The sequence below is a fragment of the Rattus rattus genome, chromosome 3 (assembly GCF_011064425.1).
Source record: "Rattus rattus isolate New Zealand chromosome 3, Rrattus_CSIRO_v1, whole genome shotgun sequence".
Taxonomy (NCBI): domain Eukaryota; kingdom Metazoa; phylum Chordata; class Mammalia; order Rodentia; family Muridae; genus Rattus; species Rattus rattus.
In genome coordinates, this window is record NC_046156.1 from 178,777,913 (window position 1) to 178,803,559 (window position 25,647).

Below are 25,647 nucleotides of genomic sequence, written 5' to 3' on the forward strand. Positions count from 1 at the left end.
TAAATATGCTGTCATTGTCTTCAGACATATCAGCAGAGGGCATTGGATCCCATTACAGATGCTTGTGAGCCACCATGCAGTTGCGAGGAATTGAACTCAGAACCTCTGGAAGATCAGTCCATGCTCTTAACCACTGAGCCATCTCTACAGCCACCCTAGCCTGATCTCTTAACATCTTCCTAATTCCATGCACTGGTTCTTTCCCCTATTAGAATGCTTATTCCTGAATATGAAATTGATCTTTACTTTAAAAATCCTTAAATTACTGCTCATTAACTATAAGAAAAATGCCAAGCCCTTATGAAGACATAGGAAGTGTTTATGGTCCAGATTCGGTCTCCTCGCTGTACCGCCTGCCTCACGCAGTTCATTCCAAGCAGTCCAAATACTGTTTCTATACATCCATTAGTGTTACTCTGTCTCCACTAACTCCAGGTTTTATGTGGCCTTCTTTCTGCCTGGAATGTACATCCCACAAATATCCTGTCATCCTATTTCCTCCTATTTACTGCTGAGGTCCAAATTAAGTGTCCCCTTAGGTGTCACCTTGCTCAGAGAGCATTATTATTGGATAAATTCTGCCTTCCTAAGGTATGGTTCTTCTCATATTTTTAATTCACCTAATTACAGAGATCTTTAGGCATGCAGATTTCTTAGTGTTTACTTTCTTGAAGACAGACTGATTATAGGAAACAGGGACCTGCATATAAAGTAGGATTCCAATAAAGCTTGATGAATAAATAAATATTAGTCCAAACAAATGCTGTTAATATTTAGTAGATAAAATATTCTAATATAATCAGTATGTCAATAGACCAATTACAAAGACATTGATATGGAAAGGAAAAGCAAATGAGGAATGGGGAAAATGTAATTGTTCATGCATATAAATAAATGCATGGCTTATTTGAATGATTATTTTACATATACTGTTAAAGACCTATTGAACGTAAGGGTTCCATGCATTTTAAATGGAAAGTACAGATAAATTAATTGTATAATATCAAATAACAAGATTTTTAAAAGTTCAAAATAATGGAAGAGAGTAATGAACCAAAGTTTAGGAATGTAGCATGCCTTTTAGCAAGTGACTGTAAAGACGAACGTCAAAGAATACCAGTAAAGAAATGGAATGATAAGTTCATGACATATAACGTTAAATGACACTAGCCATGTCAATAACATCTACCTAAAGAATTTCAGCAAAAATATCATCCTTCATAGTTATACCAAACTATGGCATAATGGAAAGCGCCAGTCTCCCAAAGCATGCCTCCTTGGCTGTGGTACATTGTTTCCACTGTTGTAACGTTAACTTTGAGATGCCATCTTACTACAGAGATCACTCTGCCCCTCTGTCATGGCAATGAAAGAAGAAAAACATTAGTGTTACTTAGGGCTATGCAATAGACTGATGTCCCTTCATACTAAAAGGAGAGGATAGTGGGCAATATAGCACTCCCCTCGGAGTCCAACTACTATTTTCTCCTGCAATCCAGTTCTGTGTTGGTTGAAGTCCTAGAGCACGTAAGAGAATAAGGTGAACCAAAGATAGAATTCTAGCAATAGAGTTTTGCTGAAATCACCACTCAGAGGATGTGCATCTTTGGAGGATAGACAGTTTTGTGAGTTACCCCTGTCCTTATAAACAGTCCTGTGCCCACAACCCTATATGTAAACTCAATAAACTCAATAGTTCAGAAAGCTGAACTTGGGTGGGATTATTTCTTTGGTCTGTCTTTGGTGCCATTTCTTGCCTTAATAACCAAGAAGAGTAACTCAACCATCACATAGAAAACATTAACTAAATAGACTAATATATGTTGGCATGCTAAAACAGCTAGGGACCTTTATAACAAAAGAATTCTGTGTTACTCAGCCAAGTCATCTGATATTTAATATTCACTCCAACTCTTCATACACACTTGAAGATCTCAACATGTGCACTTTGAGCTTCAGTATTTTGGGCTTTGTATCTAGAGATTCAATCTAATCTTAATGAAAAGCTTAATTGCATTTGTTCATAATGTTTACATTGCTTGGGGGGCACCGTCACCAAATAACACATTCTCTTAAATAAGTAAAGAACATTATGTTCTATTAGTAATTGTTAGCAATGTCAATAGAATTAAAATCAGACTGTATGGATGTTTGGTTATATATAAACGCTATACCATTTTACGTAAGGGACTTGAGAATACTTCCTCATATATTAGTATCTCAGGGATTCCTTGGACCCCTCCTTCATCTGACACTAAAGGGAAGAACACTGTTTCTACTGGTGTAACCGCTCTACAGATAAACATTGTTCCCTTTGATTTACTAGAACACAGAAGCAAAAATATTTAATATTTAAACACAGACAATTGGGTGGTGAAGGAATGTTACAAGAACTTAGTCTTTATAGGGCAATCCTGCTGTTTAGGGACTAATAGGCTTGAAGCAACTTATGCAGGACCTTTGGATCTCAATTCCATTTCCCTGTTAACACTATGTAGGGGAACATCAGCTTTGCCCAGGAAATATCATATGAGAGGAATAGAAATCAGGCCTTTCCTGTGGTTCATTAAAGAAAATCTACTTCCTTCTGATCAAAAGAACGGATTCTGAGTTTTATTTCTGACCTCAGATGGAGACACGATATTCTGATCTGCTCAAAAATCAGAACATTATATACATGAACTCCCTTAAGAGTTAATTTGCTGAACATGCCAGTAACCTAATGAGGATACCACCTTCAGGTAAATGCTGATTTCCCTGAAGTCATGTTAAAAAGTTGAGAGGAATAGTTATTCTCTGAATTGGATAATGTTCTCAATCTTCCAAGTACTTTCTTCTGTGGCTTAGCCTAGGAGCATCTGCGATGCAGGTTGACTAAGCTTGCCTGTGTTTCCCAAGTGTAATTCAGGAAAGCATACCCTTTCCTTTTTCTTCTGTCTTTCCCTTTTGGGTACTAATAAAAGCCTAAGCATGTTCAACCTGGCATTCTTCATTGTTTTAGGAATACTCCTCTCTTTTCACAATACAGCTAGTTGGCTACCAGAATTTATCTAATTTAAGAATGTATGGATTTTTCTCTTCCTCTAGCCATTTCTGTTCTCCGGGCAGCTGCTAATATTTACCAATTGCCTGGCCTATTATTTTCCTCTCAACTTAATAACTGGCCTCCAACTTCTCTTTAAACTAGTTCTTAAACTGTTTTATTAATGAGGCTAAGAATCCTGAAGAGAACCATCAATAATCCTCATAACATTACTGCAGCATGTCTCTTTGAGAGACACGTGTATTGGACTGCTTAAAGTGGCACCTACACAGAAAAAGAAAATTCTTCAACATACTATAAACTTCCCCCCAGCAAATGATTTTTGAAATCCATTAGAAGCTGAAGATGACACTTACATAAATTGTCTTAAAGGAGAAAACTAAAAGGAACCAAAATAGAAATCTATGTGGTTGATGGTTAAATAGGAGCAAAGGGATCTGGAGCATGACTCCAAAGAGACTTAGCATCTGTGCCTTGAAACGCTCATTTTAACAAGTCCAGCTGTGTTTTCTAACTATGTAAGTCCTTTCCCTTGGCTAATGTGGAGCACGGCTTACAGAATATATCAAAATGCAGCTTTCTTGCTGAGAAGAGCTGAACACTACTTTAATTTCCCAGCCGGGAGCTGGTGTTTCATCATGAACCAAGCATATTAAGTGGTTGTGGCGATGGAAGAGCACAATGTAGGCCATATGGCATCATTTCCTCGCAAAAGAAAGAGCCCTTCATATCAAACTGTTAAGTCTAAGATTTGAAGAATGTCACAGTTACTAAGTTTAGAGATAAGAGCAGGAAATGTCTATCTCTTTTGAGGTTCTTTTTTTTTTTTGTATGGCCCGTTATAGGTCCACTTAAAGTTTAAAAAAAATGAAACAAAAACACAGCAATATGGATTAATTCTAGATCTATTACTCTCTGAATGAGATACTCAAAAGTTTCAGTTCAAAATGGAGGGCAAATTCTACCACCCCCCCCCCAAGGCCATATCTTAAGATCTACTTCATTTTGGGTTAAACTGGAATGTTTTTAGTTCATTAAAATATCTTTTCTAAAGTAAAGGAGTGATTTCATATAATTTCTTTCCCTAACTAAGGCTACATTTTGCTCTGTCGTTTACCTACCAATGTTTTTGTAGCCCATGTAATTATTATTATAGATTGTAAACTTGATGGAGACACCCAGAAAATCAAACAATGGAGATGTCCTTGAAACAGTTTCTACAGTGAATTCACTGAAGTAGGAAAGACCCCTTAAATATAGGGAGCTGCCACTCAGTGGCATAGCCTTCCATAATGGTTTAAAAGAAGAAAGCAATACTCATCTATCTCTTTCTGCTCTCTGACTGAGGACACAGTGGAACTACCTGTTTCAGCTTCTGATGTCATGTCATTCTTACCCCAACGGGCTATAATCTCAAACTGTAACCAAAAATATACAGTTCTTTCTTTAAATTGTTTTTGTTCTGGATTGAGTTGCACCAACCAGAATGTAATGAATTTATAATTCAACTCAGAAGTTTCATCATTCATACATCAAAAAAAAAAAAAGTTCCAGTTTGGTCCAAATGCATCTGTAGAATCACGTCATTCTAGAAGATATACACAAGATGCAATGCTTACCTCTATTCTCTTATAAAACTACATTATAGAAAATTAGATGAGAAACTTCAAATTAATCACTTGAAAAATAGGAGCTGCAAAAAACACGGCATGAAATAGAATAATAACATATACAGGCTATGATGATCAGAGGAGCGTGCAGGAAGCATTTTTTAAAATCTCTTTCCAATTGTTTATTTTTTAGGTGCTTTAATATGCAGTTGTTATTTATCTTCAAGATTCTCTTCCCAGCTTAATCCATTTATGTTTCTGAAGCTCAATGATCAGCCTCACTCTTTTCTGACATTCACAACACAATAAAGCTGAGGTAGGGTCAAATCCAAATCTCTATAGTCATGGGAATGCCCTTAGATTTTCAGATAAATCTTTCCCGGAAAGGCTGAATTATTCTTTCAGAGACAATGACAGAGCCAACCCTTAGAGGTCAGTCCTTACACAGTCCTTTCTTTTCTCTCCAAGGAACTCTGTATTTCTCTCCTTGGCTAATGTCAGGGCCTCCAACATTTGCTTCAGGCACAAGTGGGTCAATGCACACAGCTAATATAAAGAATTTGAACATTAGCTTTAAAATATCTTTCTGAAAAGTGTCCTCTGGAAATGAAATTTCCCATCTTCATATGCTACCCCTTTTCCTATTTTCACCCTTCTTATGTTGTTATAGACTTCTCACTAGGTGGCTAGTGGGAATTGTTTTATTTTCCTTACATATTTCTCAGGAACTCTAGGTCTAGACACTTTGGGGACACTGTATTTCATTTGTAAAGATATTTCATCTAAACACGTTTTTATTGAATCTCTTGAGTGCCCAGTTTTAAAAACTTTATTTTGGCTTCATATTCTTTCTGTACTTCCTGAGGGGTAAAAATTCTCAAGATTGTTTCTACAAAACTTAGATAAAAGAGTTTATCTTTTCACACTTTTATCAACAAAGGACTGTGCTCATTGAACTCCATCTAATGATGGCAGAAGTTGTAAGTTTTGTTTCCTAAAATAAGCCATATGCATCACCAAACAGGCAAGGTGGATGTTTATGCCCCTAAAACATGGTAATTGTGACACACAGGAATTTGAGGTCTGTGAAGTAGATATGCCAAGAGACTGATTCAGCAGCCCTAAGGAATATTTTAACATGCATTAGATGTTCCTCATGAGCTCTGGATCATTCCCTTAAACTTTCTTTCATTTGTGTTTGAGGATACAGGTTTTTTTATTGGATATCTTATGTATTTACATTTCAAATGTTATTCCTTTCCTAGTTTCCCCTCTAGAACCCCCGTATCCCATCCTTCCTCCCTGTGCTTCAATTGTGTGTTCACTATTCCACCCAGCCACTCCCAACTCACTGCCCTGGTATTCCCCTATACTAGGGAATTGAGCCTTCACAGGATTAAGGGCCTCTCCTATTGATGTCAGACAATGCCATCCTCTGCTACATATGTGGATGGAGGCATGGGTCCCTCCATGTGTACTATTTGGTTGGTGGTTTAGTCAATAAGAGTTCTGAGGGTCTGGTTGGTTTTTATTGTTGTTCTTCCTATGGATTGCAAACCCATTCAGCTCCTTCTGTCCTTTCTCTAACTCCTCATTGGGTACCCCACACTCAGTCCAATGATTGGCTGTGAGCATCTGCCTCTGTAGGTGCCAGGTTCTGGCAGACCCTCTCAAGAGACAGCTATATCAGACTCTTGTCAGCATGTACTTCTTGGCATAGATAATAGTGTCTAGGTTTGGTATCTGTATATGGGATGCATCTCCATGTGTGGCTGTCTCAGAATGGCCTTTCCTTCAGTCTCAGCTCCACACTTTGTTCCTGTATTTCCTTTAGACAGGAGCAGTTCTGGGTTAAAAATTTGGAGATTAGTGGGTGGCACCTTCCCCCAACCAGGAACCTTGTCTAACCTCTCAATAAGGTCTCTATAGATTTTCCTCCCCTTTGTTGGCCCTTTCAGCTAATCTCATCCCAGTTGGGCCCTGGGATCCTCTTACTTTCCTGGTATCTGGGACTTGCTGGTGGCTACTCCCAGTTCCCCATTCCCCATTGTTACATACCTCTGTTCAAATTCCTGACCCTTTGTATATCATCCCAGTCTTCTCCCATACCTGATCCTGCCCTCCTTTACCCCTCCCTGTCCTATCTTCCTCCCAAATCCCTCCTATCTTCTACCTCTCATAAATATTTTGTTCCCTCTTCTAAGAAGGACTAAAACATCCACATTTTGGTCTTCCTTCTTCTTGAGCTCCATATGGTCTGTGAATTCAAGACCAATACTTAACATAGTAAAAGCAATCATACAGCAAACCAGTAAGTAACATCAATCTAAATGGAGAGAAATTTGAAGCAATCCCACTAAAATCAGGGACTAGAAAGGCTGCCCACTCTTTCCCTATATATTCAATATAGTACTCAAAGTTCTAGCCAGAGCAATCAGACAACCAAAGGAGGTCAAAAGGACATAAATTGGTAAGGAAGAAGTCAAAGTATCACTATTTGCAGATGCTATGATAGCATACTTAATTGAACACAAAAATTTCACCAGAGAACTCCTAAACCTGATAAACAACTTCAACAAAGTGGCTAGATAAAAAATTAACTCAAACAAATCAGTAGCCTCCCTCTACTGAAAGGATAAACAATCTGAGAAAGAAATTAGGGAATTGACTCCATTCACAATAGTCAAAAATAATATAAAATATCTTGGTGTGACTCTAACCAAGCAAGTACAAATTTGTACGACAGGAACTCAAGTCCTTGAAAAAGGAAGTTGAAGACAATGTCAGAAGATGGAAAAAATCCCCGATGCCCATGGATTGGCAGGATTAATACAGTAAAAATGGTCACTTTCCCAAAAGCAATCTACTTTTCCAAAATTCAATGCAATTCCCATTAAAATTCCTACTCAGTTCTCACAGAGTTAGAAAGAGCAAATTGCAAATTCATTTAGAAAAAGCAAAAACCCAGGATAGTGGAAGCTATTCTCAACAATAAAAGAACTTCTGGGAAAAATCACTATCCTTGATCTCAAGCTGGATTACAGAGCAGTAATGAAAAAAAACTACATGGTATTTGTACAGAAACAGGCAGGTAGATCAATGCAATAGAATTGAAGACCCAGAAATGAACCCATACACCTATGGTCACTTGATCTTTGACAAAGAAGCTAAAACCGTCCAGTTGAAAAAAAATAGCATTTTCAACAAATGGTGCTGGTTCAACTGGAGGTCAGCATGTAGAAGAATGGTAATCAATCCATTCTCATCTCCATGTACAAGGCTCAATGCCAAGTGAATCAAGGACCTCCACATAAAATGAGATACACTCAAACTAATAGAAGAAAAAGTTGGGAAGAGCCTTGAACATATGGGCACTGGGGAAAATTTCCTGAACAAAACACCAATGGCTTATGCTCTAAGATAAAGAATCAACAAATGGGACCTCATAAAACTTTAAAGCTTCTGTAAGGCAAAGGACACAGTCATTAAGACAAAATGGCAAATAACAGATTGGGAATAGATCTTTACCAATCCTACATCCAATAGAGGGATAATATCCGAAATATACAAATATACAAAGAACTCAAGAAGTTAGACTCCAGAGACTCAAATAGCTAAACAAAGAATTATCAACTGAGGAATATCTAATGGTTGAGAAGTAAAAAGTTATTCAACATCCTTAGTCATCAGGGAATTGCAAATCAAAACAACCCTGAGATTCCACCTCACAACAGTCAGAATTACTAAGATCAAAAGCTCAGGTGACAATAGATGTTGGCGAGGATGTGGAGAAAGAGGAATAGTCATCCACTGTTGGTGGGATTGCAAACTGGTACAACCACTCTGGAAATCAGTCTGGAGGTTCCTCAGAAAATTGGACATTCCACTACCTGAGGACCCAGCTATAACTCTCCTGGGTATATACCCAAATGATCTCCAATATACAACAAGGACACATGCTCTACTATGTTCATAGCAGCCTTATTTATAATGGCCAAAAGCTGGAAAGAACCCAGATGCCCTTAAACAGAGCAATGAATACAGAAATTGTGGTACATCTACACAGTGGAGTACTACTCAACTATTTAAAACAATGACTTCATGAAATTCATAGGCAAATGGATGGAATTAGAAAATATCATTCTGAGTGAGGTAACCCAATCCAAAAAAAAAACCAACCAAACAAACAAACAAAAACCCACATGGTTTGCACTCACTGATAAGTGGATATTAGTCCAAAAGCTCGAATTACCCAAGATACAATCCACTGACCACATGAAGCTCAAGAAGAAGGATGACCAAAGTGTGGAAGCTTCAGTCCATCTTAAAAGGGGAACAAAATATTTATCGTAGGGGATATGGTGACAAAGTTTGGAGTAGAGATTGAAGGGAATGGCCATTCCGAGCCTGCCCCACCTGGGGATACAGCCTATGCGTGTGTGTGTGTGTGTGTGTGTGTGTGTGTGTGTGTGTGTGTGTGTGTGTGTATCCACCCTACCTAGATAATATTGGTGAAGCCAAGTAGTGCATGCTCATAGGTGCCTGATAAAGCTGTCTTCAGAGAGGCTCAGCAAGATCATGTAAAATACAGACACGAATGCTAGGAGCAAACCATTGTCCTGAGAATAGGATCCCCTTTGAAGGAATTAGAGAAAGGATTGAAGGAGCAGAAGTGGCTTGCAACCCCATAAGAACCAACCAGAACTCCTAGGAACTAAACCACTACCACAAGACTACACATGAGCAGATCCATGGCTTCAGCTTCACATGTAGCAGAGGATGGCCTTGTTGGGCACCAATGGGAAGAAAAGCCCTTGGTCCTGCCAAGGCTGGACCCCTCTGTGTAAGGGAATATCTGGAGTGGGGAGGCTGGTTGTAGAGAGGGAACACCCTTATAGAAAAAGGGGAGGGGGAAAGGATAGGAGGCTTATAACCAGGAAACTGGGAAAGAGAATAACATTTGGAATGCAAATAAAAAGTATCCAATTTTTAAAAATGGGTACAGAGCTAAACCAGGAAGTCTCAACTGAGGAATGCTGAATGGTGGTGAAGCACCTAAAGACATGTTCAACATCCTTAGTCATCAGGAAAATGCAAATCAAAACAACCCTGAGATTCCGCCTCACACTAATTAGAATGGCAAAGATCAAAAACTCAGTTGACAATAAATACTTGTAAGGATGTGGAGAAAGAGGACCACTCCTCCATTGTTGGTGGGATAGCAAGCTGGTACCACCGCTCTGGAAATTAGTTGGGAGGTTCCTTAGAAAATTGGATATTGTACTACCTGAGGACCCAGTTATACTTCTGGGCATAAACCCAGAAGATGCTCCAGAATATAACAAAGACACATGTTCCACTACGTTCATAGCAGCCTTATTTATAATTGCAAGAAGCTGGAAAGAACCCAGATGTCCTTCAACAGAGCAATGGAAACAGAAAATGTGGTACATTTTCTACACAATAGAGTACTACTCAGCTATCGAAAACAATGACTTCATGAAATTTATAGGCAAATGGATGGAACTAGGAATAATTATCCCAAATGAGGTAACCCAAACATAAAAAAAACCACACATGAGGGGTTGGGGATTTAGCTCAATGGTAGAGCACTTGCCTAGCAAGGGCAAGGCCCTGGGTTCGGTCCCCACCTCTGAAAAAAAAAAAAAAAAGAAAAAGAAAAACCACACATGATATGCATTCACTGATATTAGCCCCAAAGGTCAGAATATCCAAGATAAAATTGATGATACCTTTTTAAATGGGGGATTTGAGTGTTTAAAACTATATAGTTAAAGAACTATATAAAAGGTATGTTGATAACAAAAAATATTTAATAAAGTTCATAGTTATAGCTGAAGCAAAGGGGATAATGATTGATGTTACAATACCATTTCTTTGTTAATTACATTTACTTAGTTATTTTCTATATATGATTATGTGAGCTTGTGTGCTCTGTTTTAGTACCTGTGCTATCTCATAAATGTTGAGATTAAAAGACAATCGTAGGTGTCTGTGCTCTCTCTTCACTGTGTGTATCTTGAGTTACAAAATTAGAGCCTTGTGTTTGAAGGCAGCCCTCCTCTGGAGTTGGTGGTATCTTTGGGTGTCGATCCAGACACACAGCAGTCAATGGAAACAGTGCTTCTTGCCTGCTTTTGCTTCTTAATGGTAAGTACATCTATTATGCTGCTGGCATCCTCCACTGACATTAAAATGTATCTTCTTTATCCTTCCAATGTGGACTAAAGAATTCTCCAGGAATCTTCTAGGTCTTAAGTTCTACATTGGGATTGCTAGATAATCAGCTTTATGGAATTAGCAGCCTTGCTCTTCTGATGTTCAGACAGCCAGTGTTCAACTACCCAGGTGATGCTGCACAATCTACTAAATCCCACTCTGTAATTTGTGTTGATTCTATCAGTTCTCTTCCTCTAGCATAGCCTGATCAATAAAGACAATCATTAGAAGCCTGAACATAAATGGAGTTACCCTGAATGAGAGAGAGTGAAAGGTTGATGCTTTTCATATTATTCCTCCTGTGTCACTCTACTGTCCCTTTATAAACACATTTCTACAGCAAATATAAGTTGTAAGAGTGAGAAAGTATTACAGACATAGAAGGTCCTCAAGTATGGGCAGTCTGATGATGTCTTCTAGGTGACTTAGTATTGTATGCTCTCTTGGGACCATTTCTAAATGTCTAACCAAGGTGATAACCTAAGATATTTGGAACCAATCATGGTATCCTTAAGTTAATAAAGTGAATATAGGAATGGAGAAGAAGGGAGATGAGGAGGGGTAGGAAGGGTATGGGGAGGAAGAGGGAGAAAAGAGGAAGAGGGGGAGAAAAAAGAGGAAGAAGGGAGAAGCAAAGGGGAAGGAAGAGGAGGGACAGCAGGAGGGAAGGAGGGCGAGAGAGAAGGAAAGGAGAGAAGAAAGGAGAAGAGAGATAAACAGTCAATTCTAAGAATCTTAGAATAGAAAATTTAATGTTTCCCCATATCAGTTCCTTTCTAATAATAAAAGAAACTGGCACATATGTATGACAACATACATAATTATTGCAAAATGCTAATGATATTGATAACAGCTTTACTACTTTCTTTAATATATGACCTGTTAGAATTTAGAAACACAATCATTTTACTGTCTCTGTTAACCTTTTGCCCTTTAACAATCAAGCAGAACTATATCAATGTTTCACTCCTCTGTTGAGGCAGAAAACACAGAGATGCTTTGTAGTAACAAGTGCCCTTAAATTCCATGTAATATAAATTAATATAGATAATTAGACTAATATAAATCTATATACTAGGATGATACATAACTATGTATACAACATGTGAACTATTGCATTACAAAGTAAATTTAAGATTTAAAAAATCACTGGGAATTTTTTTAGATAAAGTTTCTGATCTCTTTTAGTATTTGATTGACTTTCTCACTGATGTCTGGTATGACTATATTAATGTAAGATGCTATTGATGAGTTACTATTGTTGAATACAGAGAGGTATATCTCTCATACTTCCTTTTTCTTTTGTAGGTTATATACAGTGTATAGCTCATCTATGGAAACTTTTCATGTATACCATCTAAATATTAATTAATTTCCCTACTTTTTTCATAACAGCATATAGTACAAAGGCAAATTAAAAATACTTCTAACATTTAAAATTGGCTAAGCACAGTTTACCACTTCAATGAGTTTGCTATACTTTGTAAAATCAGGTGACATAATGCAATTTATATGACTGAACACTTTTTATTTCATTATCTAAAGTTTAGCTATCCTAGTTGGCAATTTCACACTCCAAGAAAGTTCAACCATGAAGTATTTCCATAGAGAAAGGTAAAATATAATCACATTTGACTAGCATGCTTAAGGTTAGTAAATGCAGATTTAATTAGCAATAAGCAATAAGGTATATATATATATATAAATATATATATTGAGAGAGAGAGAGGGAATGTGTAGATTTGTATACATAAATGGGTTTCACAGCAACATCTATGTGTTTTTGTGAACTACTAGAAAACAATAGCATTGCTAATACCTTTTATATAATATACTTAAAACTTTAAGATAGGACTCTGAAGGAACAAATTTTGTCAAGACCATTCTCTAAGCCCATTCATTTTTGCTGTTTTTATTTGTACAAAATGTGCAGAATAATGAATTAGATCCCTCCTCATTTTCAATTGAAAAATTACTTTGGAACATTCCTTTTAAAAAATTATTTCCATTCTTATATTTTTTCCAATACTGATAATTAAAATTTGAAATCTGATATATTTTAGGTAATTTTTAAATAACACATGAAAATGAAAATCTTTAAAATTAATGGGATAGTATGTATGTATATAATGTTTACATTTAACTCATACATTTTCATTCTTTTATTGTTGAAAACTTCAAAATCTCTTATTATGATAGAATAGTATTATATTTATACAATTATTTAGCATCACATCTGGAACCTTAAGATTGGTTATTTAGGGAATATTAATTTTGGAAAACTCTAGTATATCATTTCATGTATATTTGTTTGTACGTATATGTGCATGTAGGGAAGTGAATATAATTCAAAAGATTGAAGCTTTACATCAAAAATCTTCTAAGATTACTTATTCCGTCCACATAGCCCATTGTCTACTGTGCACATTGATTCTGGCTTTGTTTCAGTGCTACCAGATTCAGGTAAACACAATCAGGAGAATGCACACATCATTCAGTTGACATGAGCACCAAATCGATAATTTCTTGGCCATGTCTTTTATGTGTTTCTCTTGCTCTATAGGACATTGGCCTTTCTGCATATTTAATGCCTAACACACAGCACATACAGGAAGCATGTACTGTCTTAAAGACTTTAGATATATTGAATCATTTAGTTCCTTGTGCAAACCTAATGTGGGGAGAATTACCATTGATCCACATTTACAGATACAAAACAGAGTCTTGGAGACACCACCCTCCTCTTCTCCAAGATCCAGGTCCTAAATTCATTACCCCCTCCCTCTCAACATATTTCAAGAAACCTCAAAGCATAGACATCTTCATTTCTTTCTTCCCTGACTTTGTGTGAAAATTCTAGATGAGTGGCATAGTGTCAACATCCTAAATAATGGTAAGCCCAAGGAAAAACTACGCATTTTCTTTAAAAAAAAAAACTAACATGGCCTTAAATATAGTTCAGAAGTCACTTTATATGCTTAGACATCTAAAATTAAAGAGTTGGTCAATCACACTTCCCCCAAATGCCACTCCAATGAATTGTTCAGCTTGAAGGCACCATAGGAGGTGTATGACTTAATAATCTCATGTTACAGACTATAGTCTTGAGCTCTTGGATTTCAGACAAATTACTCAGAGACGTGCATTTAGTCCTCCCCTACGGCCATGGGACTGGAGCCTGGCTTTGTGGATGCTGTGCTCACTGCCACATCATGCTGTTTCACAATCTTTTTATAGATTTGATCCTAAATATAGGCGTTGTTAATTTAATTTGGAATATTATGAGAGAGGAAGCATCAACCAATAAAACGTGCTGAAGCTCCTCAAATAGGTGACACATGCTGAATCAAGGGCAATCCTTGTTATGGTGAGAGCTATTTGGACCTTCAAATGCAAACAGGTCTAAATCTAAGGAGAGCACATATAAGATAGTCAGAATGAACTGCCTTCATCTCCTGTCCAGCTTCCTTCAAGTGAGAGAAATACACACAGAAACGTAAGAAGCAAGCCAGAGATGGAGTTGAAATGGGGGCACAGTGAGAAACCAGCCATCTGTCCACCAGCACTGCAACTCAGCAGGGCAGCAGCAGGGCCTTCCAAATGAGCCTACTCAAACAGCATAGTTCATACCCTTGATTTCTCTTTTTCATTAGAAAACAGACAGGTGTTGAAAAAGAAGAATAGAATAAAATAAAAACAAACAACAATAGGATAAAACAAAGAAAACAAGCCAAAAAGAAAGTTTAAGAAATACATATAGACATACTCACTCAGTGTTTCTTCATGCTCTTATGAGATAAGGCTGTAGGATGTGTTAAACTGAAATACTACACAGTGTCAAAGATGTGAGCATCTTGTATACCTACATTACTCTGTACATTGAAAGTGTTGTTTTGAAAGTCAGAGACTCTTTCATTGCTTCTAAATTTAAACTTAGTGTCTTGAAGGATAACACTGAACAATGATCATTATTTCAACTCTGTAGAGGTCCTGTTTCTATTATAATGTTAATTGTAGGCTCCCAAGACCTGGAATCTGAATGTAAGCCTGTGTGACCATGATCCCAAATTATTTCTGATTGGAAAGTAAAGATGATAACAGCCAAGAGCTGGGAAGAAGATATAGGTGGGGTTTAGGTTTCTGAGATTGGGGTAAGAAGAGAACCAGGAGGAAAGAAGTTAGAGGAGAGAGAAATTGCCTTGGGTTAGGTGAGCCATAAAAACATGGCTCTGAGTGCTGGCCAATTAGAGTTAAGAGCAGCTGAGATGAAACACAGTAAGTAATAACTTGGGCCTCTCAATAGGAAAGTAGACTCTAATATCATGGAGGGTAGGTATCTGCCCAGTTCTCATGTAATTTAAGGCTTGTTGTAAATATAAAGGTGAGTGTGTGTGTGTGTGTGTGTGTGTGTGTGTGTGTGTGTGTGTTGTGTGTGTGTGTGTGTGTGTTGTGTCCAGGAACAGACCTCAAATAGTCAAAGAAAGAGTAGAAACCCTAGGTTGGGAATAAAGATTTTTTTCAACACAACTCCCTTTGCTTTAGGAATTTAGGGTGCAAATAAAAGGTGCGAGGAGACAGTGGTGCATTGTAAGTTAAGAACCTGAGCTCTTCAGTGAAGCTGCTGTGATTATACACTTTGGGGAAACGATCTCTTCAGATGCACATCACTCCCTCATTTTTTACGAAGCAGGATAATGTTTTTAACAAAGTGTCACAACAGAATAACAGTTTTCACAACTTATTCAAAGAACTCCCAGTACTTTGCTAATGCGAGCTCATTACTCACACCCAACTGTGGCAGATGATGAACGGATTTGTCATGTAGCACAAGATTTTTATAAGCAAATCTATACTGAGACTCTGAAATTAGACTGGAGAGCCAAGGCACAGGGGTAAAAAAACAAGAAGGGATCAAGAAGGAAGCTTGCTGTTTTCCTCATTACCATCTTCGGCTACTTCAGCTGCTATAGCAACAGCCACATGCTGGGCAAAGCATGTACAACAGAAAAACAGTTGTAATAGGAGGCTGGAAGGCTGAGATCAAGATACCAACGTGTTCATATTATTCCAGTGGTCGTCTTGCAGGTGGCAGAGTACCACTGTTATATCCTCGTATTATGGGAAAGATAAAAGCCTTACTAAGTAAAATCCAACGTCATAAACTATCATCATTTGAGGATTAGATATTCAACATATAAAATTAGGGGAGTGGGCAAACAATGTTCAAAAACTGAGTGAGTTTCAAGATAGGCATCACCAAAAATGATGAGAGGAAATTATATGACTCATACTAATGATGTTTTTTAAATAGCTTACACATGTAAGAGAGACAGGCAGGCATTTCTGCACTTGAAAATTCAGCTATACACAAATTTTAAAAGTATACAATTATACTGTCATTCATTAAAATTCAAGAATTGTTTTAATGCCATAGAATGTTTATAAAATAATCCTCCCAGCTGTGCATTGTGATACATAATTGTATTCCTAGAACTTTGCATTCAGACACAAGAACCTCAATTTGGCTCCGCAGTTACCTGATGACTAGCTTCAACTACATGAGATCCTGTCTTAAAACAACCACCCTAAGAACAAACAAAACAACCACGTGAAAACTACATTAAAAATGTTTCAAAGTTAGATTTGATGCCACGTGTTGACCTAGTAAAAATTATATATTAGGCCCGGCATTAAATATAAAGATAACAACAATAATAGCTAGCATAATATTTATTAAATTTGCACTATTAGAAGAAACAACTGTATGTGGTCAGTGATTACCTTAATGACCCGCAATGGACATAAAACACTTACAACACCACAGACGTGTCTTTTGGACAGGAGAGGTCTCGGCATCTTCTGTCTTAAAGAATAGAGCTGGACTATTTGGTCCTTAAGCTAGGGAGGTTAGTTCAAAATTAGAAAACAAGTTTAGAAGGTTTACGTTTGAATTTCTTGGACCATATGCTCCCTTTATTTTGTTCTTTAGTTCAATTTCTCATTAGATTTGTGCTGGTTTCTTTTTTTTTTTAAATAAAAGCATAGCTTAAATAAGGAACATCTAAACTGAATGTGCTACTTGAATGTTCCTTGAGTGTTGGGCCTTGAAAGAAGAAAATTTAATGGCTGAAAGTATAGCCAAGTTGAAATATACTCACATAACCATTCATCTCTTATGAGTCCACTCACAGTGCCAGAATCTTAGTGTTGATGACTATTGGCCAGTTTGCTTCAGTTCCATGGTTTAATTTTTTTTTTAAAAAGAGAGGTCTGAATCTCAGAAAATCCTTAATTTAGCACTTGAGAGTAGTAAAAAAAATTGAATAGATTGAGTGCTATGAGAATACCGGGAGTAAAGTACTAAGCAGATATATAAAAATATTACACTTGAGACATATCTTACACATAGGATGAGCAGACTGAAAAGATGAGATTCATTAAAAAGCTAATTCATATCCATATGTTGGTATATATTCTGTCTGGTGGTTCCTCTACTGTGCTTCAGGGAAAGCCATGCTTTCTTCTACCCTCTGAGGTCTGCATACTAACTTTGGAGGGGGAATAAAACCTTCCATCAGTTCGTCATCAACAGAAATAGATTTAATGGCATAATGTTAGCCTATTATTGAAAAACATAGAATTTAAATAACACAAACTATATATGTGTGTGTGTGTGTGTGTATCAAAAGAGTATTGACAATCAAAACATTAACATATTTTCCAAATACAGGAGAAAAATACATTTTAAAAATTCAAGGGAAGGTTCTATTCTAAGGCAAACCATAACTTGTCAGGCTTATTTCAGCTTGCTATAGAACCACTCACTTCAGTAAAAAGCATCCCCTTCCTCAATTGTTGATAGATATGAAAACTTAGGAACTTCAGAAGTATATGTTGCACAAATAGGGATGAGTGAAAATTACCCTTTAAGAAAGTATTCTTGACTTATAGGGATTTTAGAAAAAAATGGGACTACAATTTAGCTTCTATCACTAAGTTAAAAGGATGGAAATATAGTTCCTTCATGAATACAGAAGCATCTATACTTATGAGAACTTTTAAAGTTTTCTTCTTCTCTACAAAATTAGCTTTGCACTAATTTCTGATACAGATACTATTACTTCAAAATAAAATGCCATAATGGTCATCTTGATTTTCCTAAGTGCATCAGGCATTGGGATTTTGGTTCTTTATATGTGCTGGCTGATTCATTTATAAATGAGTTTTAAAGTAACAGAACTGTGGAATTAGAATGTAGGTTAACCTTTGTTTTCTCTCTAATTGTTGAGAACATGAGACAGAAACTTATCTGGAAACTTTTGGGCACAGGCTTTGAAGGTTAACAAGCAATTCTGTTCCCAATCTTGGACAGAAACTGCTACTGTCCTTGGTCCTTGGCTGTTCCGTTTTTCTATAGTTCACCAAGGATAGATGGATTGAAAGGGCACAGGTTTGTTGTGATCATTTTCTTTTACTTTTCAGGACATAGCGACATTGACTAACAGTTCATATCCTAAACGATTTTCGGGTCTCAACTCTTGAGGGAGCAGTGATAGGTAGCTAGAGAAGCATTACTAAGCCTAGAGGCTATTCAGACCCCACCACATGGTCAGTTAAGACACTCTCTGCAATTCCTGGTAACAGTAGATGAAAAGCTTCAGAAATGGCTCTCTTAAGGATTTAAAATAATCTGAATAAGTGGGGCTATCACAGTTTGGTTGAGACTAATGAAGGGAAAGCTACTATCTTTTCGTTAAAAGAAGGGAAATTAAGGCTTGGTGGACGTATGTTATTCTGATTTATACTAAACATTAGGACATTGCATAGTATCGTCTTTCCTTGCAAAGTTAATCCAAGTACACTTGTCACTCATAAGGCCAGGAGACTACCCCAAGGAAAGTTGCTTTACCTAAAGACATTCTAGGATGTTGGAGGAATAATTATCCCCTCAATGATGAGTTTTCAGAGAAAAACTGGAAGATTTTCCTCACTTGGGCTTTCTGTAATGAACACAGCAACTGTACAAAAAGCCCATGAGATACAAAGGTCAGAGCAGTGGATGCTACGAATGTCTTATAGAGGGTCATGCACTGTGTGGACCTGTTCTTGGTGAGTTTTCTCCTCAGTTTTCTAGACCACTTCTAATTTGGTAGTGCTTACTTACATGATTGCTTTATTTTTCTCTCTTTCCTTCTTTCTTTTTTTCTTTCTTCCTTCCTTCCATTCTTTTTTCTTTCTTTCTTTCTTTTTTCTTTCCTTTCTTTTCCTTTTCTTTCCTTCTTCCTTTCTTAAATAATCTATCTCTTTCCCTGACCCTCTGGTCATTCTCACTCTCTCAATCTTGCTCCCATATGAAACTGGTTCTTTGCCTTCATCTCAGCACATGTCTGATTTCTTAAGTTTTAATTGAAAGGTTTATCTCCCCCTTCTCTCTCCATCTCCTTCCCCTATTCCTTAAAAAACTCCTATAAGATTTATTGTTTGTTGTCGTCCTTGTTCTTTTTCTCTCAATCTCTGAACATGGTCTTTCAGTTTCTACCTGAATCTAAGTTCATTTGGTACCAGGACAAAATGAGCCACAAAAATGAGCTATGATTTATTTGTAAATAGGTCAAGTCCTTCACAAAGAGGTTTCAGAGTCGTCTTCCCAGCATTGAAACAATCACTTCACTTATCCTGGAGCGAAGGGTTTAAGAAAGCGTTACAAAAGCAAATGTCAATAAAAACACAAATTGCTTTGTCACTTATTAGACTTCTTAGCAAATGAAGGGTGGTCACTTGAAGGAATAAAATGGCGACCTCACCATCAACAGGTTCTTTACACCCTATTCAAAAAGAGTACAACTTTTTAAAAAGAATGCAATAGAGGAAAGATGGAATAAACTACAGAGATTTTAGTCCTCTGAGTCCTCATGACTGGTCCCAGTTTTGGGGTTTACTAGTGTTCCGTTTTGAATTATTTGCTTTGTTTTGTTTTGTTTGTTCCATCCTGTTTTTGTAAGTTTTAAAATGCCATGTGGAACAGTCAGAGGGTGGCCTGGGAGTGGGATAAAATCTGGAGTACAAAAAATGAATAATAAAATAATAAAAACAATTAATAATAATAATAATAATAATGTCACTTGAACGTTATCTGGATCACTGTATTCTTGAAAGTAAAATTTCTAAAGATATATCTTTCCACAGTAAGTAGCTAAAATCAGATTCTATCTTCCAGTTTGTAGCAGAGTGTCAGACACTACATATCAGGACTGAAGAATCATTACAGGAAATATTTCCTTCATGAGTATATTGTTTCTCTTTACCATGACATTAGAACCGATGAATCACACACTGTCAGTGGAACGTGAGATGACCTCATTTTGGCATGGGAAACTAAACACTGCAAAGAGGTAATTTAATAATAGAGCTCATAACAATAACTAAATACGTTATTCTGGGAATACAGAAAATTTTCTTTAAGTCACAAAATTTTGGTGCAGAGATATATAATTTCACATTTTAATGATGTATGGAGTGGTTTTACCTATTCTCCAGAATTTTAATACTATAATTACTTTAATGAAGACTAGATAGGGCATTAGAAGAGGTTTCAAAAGAACCTTTCCTAATGCCAACATTAAAGGATAATTGGCATCTTTGAAGAGAAAGAGAAGCCTGTGCAAATGTTCCATCTCCATCCGAGAGGATAATCATGGTTCTCTGGAGCAGAGGTCCCACAGTCAGAACTCACAGAAGGCTGAGATCTGTTTCCTTTCATGTATACAGCCAGATTAACACCATGATATGACCTTCAGTTCCTTTATGTGTTATGTAGAGATTCATCTATCCACTTTGGTTCTTTTTTTTTTTTTTCCGGAGCTGGGGACCGAACCCAGGGCCTTGCGCTTCCTAGGCAAGTGCTCTACCACTGAGCTAAATCCCCAACCCCTCATCTATCCATTTTATTAGCATTTGCTAACTGTAAGAAATATTGAGTTTCATTTCAAAATATCATAAATATACATAATATGCTATGATCATTTTCACTTCCCTATTACTATCCCCTGTTCTTCTGTGACTATTACTCATGTTCCCCTTCCTCTGCCTCAAAATTCTCCTTTCCCTTTAAGTATTATCTCTATTGTTTTATTATTTATTTCTCTGCCTATATTATTATTCACACACACACACACACACACACACACACACACACACACACACATAGCTTGCAGAGTCCAGCCAGTATTGTTCGTATATATGTATTAATTTAGTGCTGTTTTTAACGTATGTATGTACATACATATGTATGTATCTTTATTAATCCACATCCAATAGAGGGTTAATATCCAAAATATATAAAGAACACAAGAAGTTAACCTCAGAAAAACCCCAAACAACCCAATCAAAAAAATGGGCTATACAAGTAAACAGAGAATTCACAACAGAGGAATCTCAAATGGCCACAAAGCACTTTAAGAAATGTTCAAAGTCCTTAATCATCAGGGAAATGTATGTGTTTTTAGCACTGACCGTATGGTAGTCAAGGAGGGGTAGCCCAATTAGCGGGCTTATCTCTCAGGAAGACTAATTCTCCTACTCTCTGTAATCACTAGTTTCTTGTAGCTCTTCATTTAGGGATGGGTCCTCATTAGATTTCTTCCATTCAAATTTGCTTGTCAACTGCTGTCATTTTTCAGGTCTTGTTTAGACTACCATGGTGTTAGCATTTCATAAGTGCAGGTTTCCTGTCCTATATGAGGCACAGCAAGGAACATTATGGTGCAAAGTAATTTGGCACCAGCCAACAGTAATATAATTGGGCTTAAGACTCATTCGATCAGAACAACTTCATGTCTAGTACTCTAAACCTGGCGAACTAGCAATGCCTGGGGACGCCACAGAATCTAGAGCATTTTCTCCTTTCCTAAACCATTGTAATCTAGCTGCATTCTAGATACTTATTCTAATGTCTGCAGGTAAGTGTAACTCTCAACCCTCCTCAAAGCAGTTTCCTTTATTATTATTTTCTTCTGGAGATTATTACAGAAAGCCATACCTGGTCAAAATACCAAGAACAATGAGGTACCCACTCATCCCTAGTAGATACATCTAAAACACTACCCCTACAGCTAAGGCTCAGGAAACTTCTTGGAAGAGGGGCAGAAAGATTGTAAAAGTCAGAGGACTCGGATGTTTGTGGAGAGACTTTAATATCCTCACTTGTAAAGGGAACTTTAAGATTATAGAGTTTATCTCCAAAGAGGAATCTGGGAGCTCTTTTTCCCCACCTGCCAGCCAGTTTCTCCCATAGCTTACTCTTTGAGCATCACCACCTCACCACCAAGCAAATACCATAGGGCCTATTTTTATGCCTATCGTCACTACTCACGTGGAAGCCTTGAACTTCCATTACTCCCAATTGCCTACATTCTAATTTCTTCCATAGCTGTCGGGGATGGGAGACATTTCTCATATTCCCTGTTTTAAGTTTCCTAAAGCATTTTTCTTCATTGCTAATAAATCAGCTTACAGTTTTAGGAATTTCTGACTTTATTTAAGCAATCACAAGTTAAAAATTAGATAATCGCAGGATGTTTGATCTCCTGTACTCAGTCCAGTATCTCTATCGCCTATACGTTTGCCCGATAGACATCAAGCACCTGCTCCTTGCTCATTTACTCAGAACTTTTACTGATGATAACATTGAATAAGGTTGTAGATGAATCACACTAACCAAATTTACACAGTGAAGAATGGGTAAGCTGAATAAACATTATATCTGTGGTATAAAGAAATTGAATAAATATGTAATAACCTAGCAAAAATGAGTCCTCGCTTCCAGTGCTTTCATTAGAGAATTCTATAACACGGTGACGGAAGCAGTGAAACCGATTCTTCAAAGTAATTTTTCAGAAAATAGGAACAGAGAGAGAAGCTTACAAATCCATTTTGTGAATGTGCATTAGCATTATTTAAAACCCAGGCAATACATTAAGGGGTAGAAAAGAGAAGAGTAATATCTCTTATAAAAATTCATTAATCATAAAACCATGATCACAGTAAATGTAAGCAACTACGGAACAAGTTAATGAATGAAAGGAAAATATCCTCTATTTTATTTAGAATGTAAAAACCCATAACAATAAATCAAAATATTTATTCTAGATCACAAAGTAAAAAATGGACAAGAGAGATATTCTATTTATTATTTAAGATAATTATGGTGACTACTTTCAATATAATCAATATACCTAAATGTTTTTTTCAAAACATCTTTCAACTAGCATTATGGTTAATGGCAAAAATGTAGATAGTTTCTTCCCAAGTAAGTATCATGATAATAGTAGCCCTCATTTCTCTTTAGCTCAACCCAATGCTGGTAATGTCTTCTAGTGAAAGAAGACAGTAAAAAGAAATTTTCATGTATGTCAATTGGGAAGGCAGAAAAAAATTTATCTTCATGGAGAAATCAAGATTGCCCATGAAGCAAAAACAAAGAATTAGTAACATAGCTTCTATAGCTAAAATGAGACTGTATCCAGGTCATTTCCTAAAAAGTAAATGTCAAACCCCACATTTTCCTTCATCATTGCATTTTACAACTGAAATTGGAGGCTCAATTTAATCATAACAGTGATTGCTACAGGCTCTAAAAGAAATAGGACCAAGTAAGCAACATATAGGGCGTTTCGTTTTGCTTTCTTTTTCAAGACTAGTGAGATTTGACATTAAAATGAGGGTGTATACAGGACAATGATAATCTGTAAAACGTATGGAATTCTTTAACACAATCTTATTATATGCAAACTGAGAAGCAATTTATGAGGTCAGAGCATTGCTAGGTATGCTAACTAGATTTATGTCAACTTGACACAAACTACAGTCATGTGAAAGTCAGTTGAAAAATATTCCTCTATAAGATCGGGCTGTGGGCAAGCCTGTAGGGCATATTTTTAAATTTAGTGATTGCATGGGGATGATTCAGTTCACTGTGAGTAGTGACATCCCTGGGCTGGTGGTCCTGGGTTGTATAAGAAAAGAGGCTTAAAAAGTCATGTAGACCAAGCTAGTAAGCAACAGACTTTCATGGCCTCTGTATTAGCTCCCGTCTCCAGCTTCTTGTACTGTATGAGTTCCTGTGGAAATATAAGTTAAAAAACCCTTCCCTCCCTAACTTGTCTATTGAGCCTGGTGTTTCCCCACAGCAATAGAAACCCTAAGACACCGGGTGGTATGCAGAGTGTGACAAACAAGTGTAAGTATATTACGACTGTGCGTCACAGTGTCACCGAGAGGGCAGGAGAAATAGATGCTAACCTTGGTGCCTTTGGAAGTCCATGAGAGTCTGTAAGAATGGAGGAGAAGGACATACATGCAACTGTACTCCAGCTTATAAATGTAATTATATATGTGTACCTAAACTGAACACACATTTACAAGGGACATGGCATCTTGGCTATTAAATGAACAGTTACAAATACAATAGGGATTGGACTAGATGGTTTCACATGGTAATGGATTAAATTTAAAAACATTGGTAGGAGCTCATTTTAGCTTTATACAGGTGTAGATGGTCATAGAAAAAAACATATATACATTGACAGAATAGTGTTGTCTTTGTGCACATACACACACGTGTGTCCATCCACAAGTTGATGTGTACAACCGTGCTTTATTTAGTAAGAAATGTTGGATATAATGCTAGAAAAGTAGCACGGATATTCTTAGTGACAAAGTCTTGATATAATACACTAGCATCCAACAATTGAATGAAGGACTCTTCGGACATATGGAGAGCTCTCAACTGAAAGAAAAATTTTCACCACGAGCCTTTTGCACACTGAACAGAAAAACAGAACAATCTGAGTAAAGAACAAACCAATAAAACCCCACTTTAAAGGGCACATAGGTGCCATGTGATGGAACATCTGAACAACGTAAGCCCTAAAATAAAGTAATTAGGTTATATTTCATATGCAGATATAAAAAGTTAATAAATAAGGAATGGGAGAGAAAAAGTTCTGCAAAGAATAACCCAATTGTGTCAAACACCAACAGTAGTTTGTACAGCTAGTGCTCCATGAGGAGAGTGGGGCTTTATTATCGGGCTCTTCCTCACAAAACACATTACTACAATCTAATTTGCCAACTAGCAAGTCTCAAGAGGATCTAGGACTGAATATCAAAAAATGGTCAGTTCATGAAGTCTAAGAAGCTTTATTCAGAGCACATAAGAAAACATTGTTGATCATAATGTTGAGGGTAATTTGGCATTATGGAGGAACTATAAGCCAGGGAGAAGGTAAGAAAAGGAAGATTTGGATCAAGTTGAATTTACTTCCTTAAATGATTAACAAATGCTAATACCCAACATGATCTAGAAGGTCATACAAATCACCACAAATTATAGCTGTGTCTCACTTATGGACAAAGATTCAAATCACTAAGTCACACAGTAGGAAAAATTATTTTTATATTGGGCCTGGTCTTGAGTCTCATCTCAGTAATCTTCACTGGTAGGCTGAGTTCACCAGAGGTTGAACCCATCCTGACTTCGTATTTGAAGAAACCTCGCTCATGATACTTAATAAAGCTCAAGTGGGACAATGCTTGTCAGTTTAACACAAACACACTTCTACATTCGTTTACTTCATTTATTTCTTTACACTCATATGAGGGGGGATGCATGCAAAGGAGCATGTGTGGTGGTCAGGGGACAGCTTTTTCGGCTCAGTTCTCTGCTTCCACCTTGTGGATTTTAGGGATCCAAGT

The 25,647-nt window shown here is 36.9% G+C and overlaps 1 protein-coding gene across 1 annotated transcript in view; it reads right to left on the bottom strand.

Annotated features, from left to right (window-relative positions):
- The window catches only part of Hcn1 (hyperpolarization activated cyclic nucleotide gated potassium channel 1), a 376,001-nt gene that overhangs the window by 28,370 nt on the left and 321,984 nt on the right, over positions 1–25,647 (bottom strand). The gene's annotated exons all lie outside the window — the stretch shown is intronic.